This window comes from Nipponia nippon, unplaced genomic scaffold (assembly GCF_047370975.1).
Source record: "Nipponia nippon isolate SJK-2023a ecotype South Korea unplaced genomic scaffold, ASM4737097v1 scaffold_5, whole genome shotgun sequence".
NCBI classification, from domain to species: domain Eukaryota; kingdom Metazoa; phylum Chordata; class Aves; order Pelecaniformes; family Threskiornithidae; genus Nipponia; species Nipponia nippon.
The window spans coordinates 37,509,930-37,518,369 of record NW_028262369.1 but is presented as its reverse complement, the minus strand read 5'-3'; the positions used below and the strand labels follow the sequence as shown (position 1 = coordinate 37,518,369).

The 8,440-nt window shown below is 43.3% G+C and overlaps 1 long non-coding RNA gene across 1 annotated transcript; it reads right to left on the bottom strand.

Moving 5' to 3' along the window:
- Window positions 1-485: 485 nt before the first annotated feature.
- On the bottom strand, window positions 486-7,856 carry LOC148052131 (uncharacterized). The gene is made up of 3 exons (XR_015699046.1): window positions 7,702-7,856; window positions 6,563-6,802; window positions 486-558 (listed from the first exon to the last, which is right to left on the bottom strand). It is a non-coding gene; the product is annotated as an uncharacterized LOC148052131 (long non-coding RNA).
- Between the last annotated feature and the right edge of the window lie 584 nt (window positions 7,857-8,440).

Here is an 8,440-nt window from a genome sequence, read left to right as displayed (position 1 = left end):
GCCCATCACACACACACATGCATACAACTCCTGTAGAATAAACAAATTAAGGCTGGTCTTAACTTTCCCTAGCCCAAGATATTGTAAGGTGAGCAGGGAGACCCAGTGAGGTGTCTGAATGCTGCAGTGACCCAGGGAAAGTGTGGGCAATTGTACCCCCTGCAACAGATGAGGAGACTGCAACCCTGAAGTCAAAAAGATCAGCCCTAGCTGAGATTTGTAGACACCTGAGAAGAGCAGACTGGTACCTGTTCCCAAGACATGCTAGGCATCCCTCCATCTGCATTTTGTCCTCGTTCATATACAAGTAAAATGAGTAAAAAAATCCTGTAGCTTGTGAAATCAATCAATGATTCTTAACAAGAAACTATGCATCAAGAAATGCCTCTGGACACTGTACCTTCAGGCTGGTACAGGCAGCCCGTTTCTCACTGCTTGTCCCGCTGATGCGGTGGCTGGCTCCCGCTCATGCAGAGCCCAGCTGGCCGCCGTGGCAGCTCTCATGCAGCAGCTGGCAGTGCCCCATCCTCCTGTGCTGTCCCAGAGCTCCTCGGAGACCTGAAAACACAGTGGCATTGGTTCCTCCCCAGGCAGGACTGCTCAGCCACTGCTTTCATGGATACAGCACCAGCAGCTTAACACACAAATCCCTCTTGAGGAAAGTACGGACGCAGAGTCCTTAGGCTTGGGGGTGCAGCCTGCAGTGACCACGGGCACTGGTGATGACAACCTATTTACCCACACAGACTTACAGTATTAATTTGCAAGCAACGGACAGAAGCAGGGCTGTCAGCCAAACAGTAATATCTTGTAGAGCTGATGCCATATGTCAGATATTAAAGGTCTTACTTCAGCAAAACACATGGTTTAATGCTAAGCCCAAGGGTTGCACCTCTCATGGTCTTCAAGACGGCTACCTGAAGAGCTGCATAAATGGGGTTTTAGTTATTTTACGATAACTTTTTCCTTATATTAGCCTTCTTTTTCAGTCTCTGTGTTTAAAGTTGAAGGAAATTCCATAAAAAAGCAGAAAATAAAATAGGATTCATAGCAAAGAAAGCAGGTACTTTGATTTTAACTGTACTTAAAATTTGGGAGGAACTTGAAGGCCAAAGAAAATGGCCCACGGTGCTAAACAATTTTTGTGACTTCTTGTTGTGCACAATGCCTTTAAGCAAGTCCATCACTGAAGGCTGTACTCTGTCACTGAACCTGAAACCCTACACAATGTTTTTGTCTGGTCTAGCTTCCCATGGCTAGTGTATCTCAAGACAGGAGAGAGATCTTATCAAAACTGAAGAGATTAGGAACAGCAAGCAAACCTGCTCAGCAAACAGATACGAATCTGGAGAGACACCCTCTCCTCACAAAAGCAGAGCCTACAGATATGGGTTAAAATGGGCGAGCTGACTATTTCAAAAAGATGAAAAACCTTTTGGCTTCTGCAGACTGAAAGGTGATTCCACACTGTAACTGCTCATCAGGCAGGGGCACGCGCAAACCCTTTGATACGGCTGCCCAAGGCTGAGCCCAGGAAGAGCAGCTTTCACAATTTGGCAGCTGGATGTGGAGATAATCATGTGGATATGGGCACTGACCTCTGCTAGAACAGATAATAGAACAAAAAAAGAGGAAGGTGCCAAGGAGATACTCGATTTCTTTGGGTAATTGTGACTTGCAGTTTGTTATCATGCTCCAGTGGAACATCAACAGCTTTTGGGTTTTTTGTGAATTTTTAGGGAAAATTGATAACATCAGCAGTCAGCTATCTCCTATTGCCACTGTCTTGGTTCCTAACACAACTAATCATTCAGACCTGATGGGCTCCTTATGATCATTTTGGGCCAAGGTCTGGGGTAACAGAAAATGATTGCAAAAGACGGCAACTGAGAGGAGGCTGTCCTAGGCCATGGCACTAACCTTTTGTACAGCCGAAAACCCGCACTACAGAAACGGTGTTGCCCTTTGTATTCCCTCCGCTGCTGAGAACTGTGACTACCCTGGCCAGGTGGCCTGCTCCCTGGATGCAGGAACCTGCTCACATCAGCCCTCGCTTTCTATCCAGCATCAGGGAGAAGTTCCTCTGCCTTTGAAGGACTGAAGCGGATACCTCATTAGGCCTTGATTATCCTCAAGCAATTGCTTAGATTTCTGCCCTATTACCTATCTGCCTTTTTTAGCAGAGGTCGTGGAATGGGCAGTGGCTGTCATGTCTTCGTTATAATGCATCATTTGAAACTTTTCAATTAAGCTTCAGATCAGGCCACAGTACTGAGACCGCTTTAACGAGGGTGAGTAATGACCTTGTGCTGCACGTGATTTCTGGCACGCCATCAGTTTTAATTCTTCTTGATCTTACTGTAACCCTTTGATACTTTGGATCAAGGGTTCTCTTGAAATGCTTTAAGCACATCGTAGGACTTTCAGGGACTGTTCTGACACGGTTTCTATCCTACTTGTCTCAACGTAGCCAGACTGTCACCTGTAAGTTTTCCATATAAATTCAAATTGCCAAAGATTAAAAGGGAGCTGAAAATCTGGCCTGTGCGCAGAACCGGGGAAATCTGGTGTGGGTCCCCAGAGTGAGCGAACCTAAGGAGGATTTTGCTACGAGAGCAAGGTAACCCGTTTGATGTGCCATGCCCAAGTACAGCAATGCTGTGATTAGAACAGAAAGCTACATTATGTTGGAGTAGTGAATTTAATAAGAAATACTGAGAGAGAGACTTCCAGAAATTTAGACTTCCCAGTTAATACCCATCTTTACATTACATATAGGTTAAACTAAAACTCTGTTGTTTGAAACACAGCGTAGACCCTCATCCAGTGAAGCCAGTGACAGAAATCACAGTGACATCAGCAGGATAAAGATCTCACCTTTAAATTAAGGGATATTTGGACCCAGATCCAAACCCAAGCCTTGTAGCCAGAACCAATTTTTAAACAGGCTGTGTGTGGATGAAGCAGATCAACCTTGGTATTTTCAAGGTGCTTTCCCAGGTCTTGGAGTCTCATGAACCTGGATTTCCTTCTCTGGTGAGAAGGAACAGCATCTAACTATAAAATTCACCTCAGTAAAAGTTTCTCAGAAACCCCTTGACTTCTCCAACGTTTGTGGGCTCCCAATGGCTGACACAAGACTTCCATGAGCATGAGGCAAAGAAACAGATACAGATTTGGTCATAAAAACTCATATAATGCTTCCATAGCTTTTAGGTATGTTTCACAATGTCTGGATGCACAAACCCTCAAAACACAGAGTCCTTTTCAACAGGTGCAATCGGTTTCTATTAACAGCACGAGACCAAGCACCAGATGCACTGAGGGGCCAGACGCAGCATCCACAAGAGAGAGGAGCAGCTACAAGCTCCCACCCCAAACCATGAGCAGTACCAGCAACTTAGCTATCGAGGAGACATGCAGTGAGAATGGGACAGTAGCCTGTGCCTTGCAGGCAGGTATGTGGGACCCATCACCATTTGGCCCATGGCCCTGGTCTGTCCCGTTGAGGTACTCAGCAGAGGGACTATGGTTGCTGAGCTTGCCAGAGGGGTGTGAATTTTTAGGTAGCTGTTCTCGTCTGAAATCTCCCCTCCAGGCATCCCAAAACCTCCTCTCCTGGCTCACAGGGCGCATCCTGGGCTGTTACTCCTGAGCAAGGCTGACTTATGTCAGTCTGCTGACAAAGTCTCAGAGGCTGCCCACCAACAGACCAAAGCAACAAGATGTTTAACAGTTCCCCTCCTGCTATAGTTTAGATATTGTCACCCTTAAAAGCAATGGACTGAGCTACTTAAAAGTAATAACTCCCTGTACCTTTTTTTTTTATTCTTGAAGCTCTTCTTACATGCAGCATGAGGGCGGTTTATCTAGAAGGGCAGCAAAGAAATCCATGTGTTTTATTGCCGTTGAATGGCACTACCAGGGAACTGAAAAAGCTTTCAAACTTGCTATCCATCACTTGATATATGCAGGAGCTGATCTTTATTGATATGCCTCTAGTCACCAACTGAAATGGTTTGTCTTTCATTATACCCTTTATCGGAGGCCTTTTTCACTGCACTTGCCTGGTGGCTTCTGCAGACCTGGTAACAGTGAACAAAACTCATTTCCCAAACCAAGATTATTGGATAGAATATACATTTTTTTCCTGGGATGTAGCAGGCAGAAAACACTCTCATCTGACACTTTCTTGGCTGCAAGGAGAGCAGATCAGCAGTACCATTAGTGTCCTACAATAGCAGGCACAGAAAAGAGGTAAGGGAACTCAATAGATTTTACTCTAGACGAAATTATCATCGCTATGTCAGGATTGACTTCTTTGTTAACCCAATACTGTCACACCTATTAGCATGAAAAAAGGCAGGGGTCATTTAGCACAACCCTATTTACTGTGCACTGGAAACACACCTTCCAGCTCCTGCGAGCCTTAACAAAGCTGCAAAGAGCAAATCGCAGCAGTGTGCTGTATCCCCATCTCAGGTCCTCTAGGCAGCAATTATAAAAAGCGGTTGTGTTATCGCCACATTTCAAAGTCAGAGTATGGCCACGCTGATGTGTGGCTCTAAAACCAGCAGAGCTTGATCTATTAAACACATAAAGGGGTCTGTGTGTCAAAGGAGTCTGGCCTAATCATGGGACAGAAACCACAAACTCCCAAATTTGAAACCCAGGTTTCTTTGGCTATTTGACCAACACTTCAGAGCACATCCACACATTTTAAATTTCACAGTCTAATAGGAATACATAGCAATGCTCCTTTCAGAGGTGTTGCATTGATTAATAAGCTTGTCACTGAGGATGGAAATTGCTACATAAGTGTTAAGCGTTGTTAACTAACGAAAGACAATTCCATACATTCTGGTGGAATCCAGAGAACTTCAGCAAAATTTATTAGTTTCATTTGCATATATACTCTGTCTGACAACAGTGATCAAGCTGGTGAAAGTTATTTCAAATGTTTGTTATGCTCCATGATCGCAGAAAAAATTAGAGTGAAAATTCTGGCTCACAAGGCAGAATTGTGCCTGCTGAAAAATCTTTAATTTCTCTATATAGAGAACACAAACAAATATTTCTCTCGTCAAATTTGCACATGCCTCAGTGATATTTAGCTTAATAACTAACTGTGCAAAGAAGGAACAGTATTGATGAAGCTAAAGTACAGAACAACATTCTGCAGGAAAACTGCTAATGCTTTTCCGTTTCAGCCACATGTCCTCATTAAGGGCTCAGGCTTCTTGGCAAACTAGAGAACATCTGTTTTAGGCACTTCTAGCTCAGTTTTTCTGTGATTCACCTTCAATGCCACATCACCAATGTGAAACACTATAGACCACTTGAGACTTTCCTGGCACAGGGCTATGGGCACCAATTTTGGATTCTCAGAGGTCAAACTATGTTTTTCCTCAAGTAAAACAAATCGATGAATCTTTGTATTTCTAGATTGTATCATCCTTTCTGTGAAGACTTCCCGCGGCAGAGTTTGGGATTAGAAGCTAGGTCCTTAAACTCCCATTTCTCTACCTTCGCCATAAACCCATGGTTTCTCTTGATCAGCTTTGTAAACAAACAAACAAAAAAAAGCAGTTGAGCAAGACTGGAGGCTTTTGCCTTCAGGACTTCCAGAGAAGAGGCCCACTGAGTTTGCGAGCTAGCAGATGGGAGGCTGCAAGAGTCTCAAGAACATAGGATACTCCTCTGACACTGGCCTACTCTGTGATGAAGCAAATCATTTTATCCCCAGATCTTTCCTTTTTTGGTTTTCTGGGCCAAGGCTGTCTCTTAATTTAGGCTGCATCCCCCAGCACAACGGGGTTCAGATAGCTCCATGTGGAGTATGGCTTTCTCTCTGTCTCTTTTGTTCTAACCAACCATTTGGAGATGGAGAGAGATTTATCTCTCTTTCCATTACATTGCTATGGAAAGAAAAAAGCAAAAAAAAAAAACCCAATAGGCATAATTTCCTGAAATATTTGTACACACCCATTTTGCCAAGGGATGTGCTGAGCATCTACTGTGAATTGCTGAAAATCTAAGGTAGCTGTCAAACACAATGTTCTTGTGCTTACCAGGAACCACCAGCCCTTTGCCTTTAACAGAAGATCTGTAGCCTAAACAGGCAGCTTTAAGAGCTCTCCTGACTCAGTTGCAATCAAGATACCATCTACTTAAATAAGCATTTGTACTCCCAGTGATTTTAGGAGATGAATTACTGATCTTATTACCATAGTAAATACCCTTGAGGCAATGCACAGGCCAACAGAATATTGCTTTCTGCTGGTACAGTACCCATTTCCAGGAGAACTCTAGGAGTATTTCTAGCCATATGGTAATAATAAAAGATTTGCTTAGTCTATATTTGCCAGAAAGTCCCATTTGCAGAAGTGGCTTTTAAATCTTTGACACTGTTCATGGGAAACAGCTTGTCAGCTATGAAAATATTCCTACCAGCTCCTGTATATCAGCCTTACTGGTGGGGTAAAGAGATTTGCAGGTGGCATAGCTCAGTATCAAGCAGAGAAGTTTTCAGCTGACATGATGACTGGCAGAGTAACATTACCTGGATAGGCAAAAGGGGTTCTTGCCTGCCAGCAGCAGTGCAGCCTGCGGTGCCCTTTGAAGACCGTCCCCTTTCCCTGCACAGCTCTGCATCCAGGCAGGCAGCAGAGCGAGAGAAGGGCAGGGAGTGACGGTGTGTGGGAGGCCTCCAGCTCAAGCACACTCCATTTATTTATCACTGAACCATCGTCTGGTCAACAGGAAAAGTTGATAAAACTGTTGCCTCTGGGGCTCCGTTCTCCTTGGGAATAACGAAAAGGTGAGGCTGGTTAAGGTCAGTGCACAGGAGGCCCTATTGAAGGTGGGAGCAGGTTGGTCATGAATTACTGAGCATCATCTGGTATCACAGATAAGCAGAATGGGTAAGAGACTAGGCAGGCTCTACAATAAGGGATGGATTTAATTAACAATTGCACTGAGGGAGCAGACCATAGCATTTTGGCACGAGGACATCCCACATCTGACAGTTACTTAAAGAGACAGAGAGCACCCTATTATAAAAAAATATATTACTCCTCAATGTATTTTAAAAATTACAGGAGAAACAATAACATATTGTATTACCCATTCTCTCCAGAGCTGCCTGGTTACACCAGCACTGAGCAGCACATGCTCTCTGCAGATATTCTGCACCGGGGCCTATTTAAAAACATTGGTCCAAACTTGGTTCCAAAAGTACAACTCTGCTGAAGTCAGGGGCTTGTGCAGATGTAACTAAAGGCAGATGTTGATCCATATTAACTAAACTATTAAATACATCAATCTTACCCGACCATCTGACGCCTTGTCCCATTTCCCAATATTTTGTTTCCCAAAAGTTTACTTAAATTCAGCCAGCTGACAATTTGCAAGCTTCTGGGTAACCCCTTTTTAGTAATTTCTTGCTTGGGTTTAGGTTTTTTCCTTCTCTCTCCCTCTCTCTTTTAAAGTTATTATTTTAATGGTAAGTGAATCTTTTAATTATTTTGAAAGTTAAAGATGATCATCATTGCACAGTTCTAGCTGTTCCTCTCCTTAGTCAGTAAACAACAACAACAACGAAACACCCAAGGAAAGAAGCTGAAACAAACCAGGGTTCAATTCTTATTTCTTTTCACATATGTGTTAGCAAAACAATTAAGTAATTCACCAGCTCCTTACCTCATGGGTCTGCGTTCAAAGAAGAGCAGACAAGTGACTTTGACGATCCCAGCCTCAGTCCCAGCAGATGTTTAACCACATCCCACAGATCAGTGCAGCTTCAGCGGATGGACTCTCCTCCCAGGGAGCCAAGCGTGGGACACACCATTGCTAAAATGGGCCTATATGGAAAACAGAAAAGAACACACCTCCCAGGGTAAATAACCTTTGTTCTTCATTCACCTGAAAAAAGCACTGCCCAGTCATTGGAAACAATCAATGAGGGGGAAACATTATTTACTAATCAATCTATAGGAAAAAGGGTTCACAGAGTTCAGAGCTTCCCTACTGGTAATGCATCTGATTTTCTATGTTATTTCACCAGCTTTGAGACCATACAATACGACTTACTCTGGGCCTTTTCGCTGATGTCAAGCAAGACCCACCACTGTATCTTTGTCCTTTTCTAAACCATCTGCTTACTAGAGCCCATCCGGTAGAAGTAGACTGCTTTTTCTGAATCATATTTAAAAATCAGTGCTGTAAATTGTACTTAAAAAAAAAAAAGGCCATAGAAAAGGTGTGACCTGAATGCATAAGAATTTTTTGAATGAATAGAGCCCTTAATATTTAGTTTTGCCTAATGAAGTAAGGCATGAATGTAAAAGGATTACTATTCCCGTAACGTTCAATTCACACACACAAAGTGTAATTCATGGAACCTGGCTTTAATTTTTTTCATATAAATAATTAGTGCTGC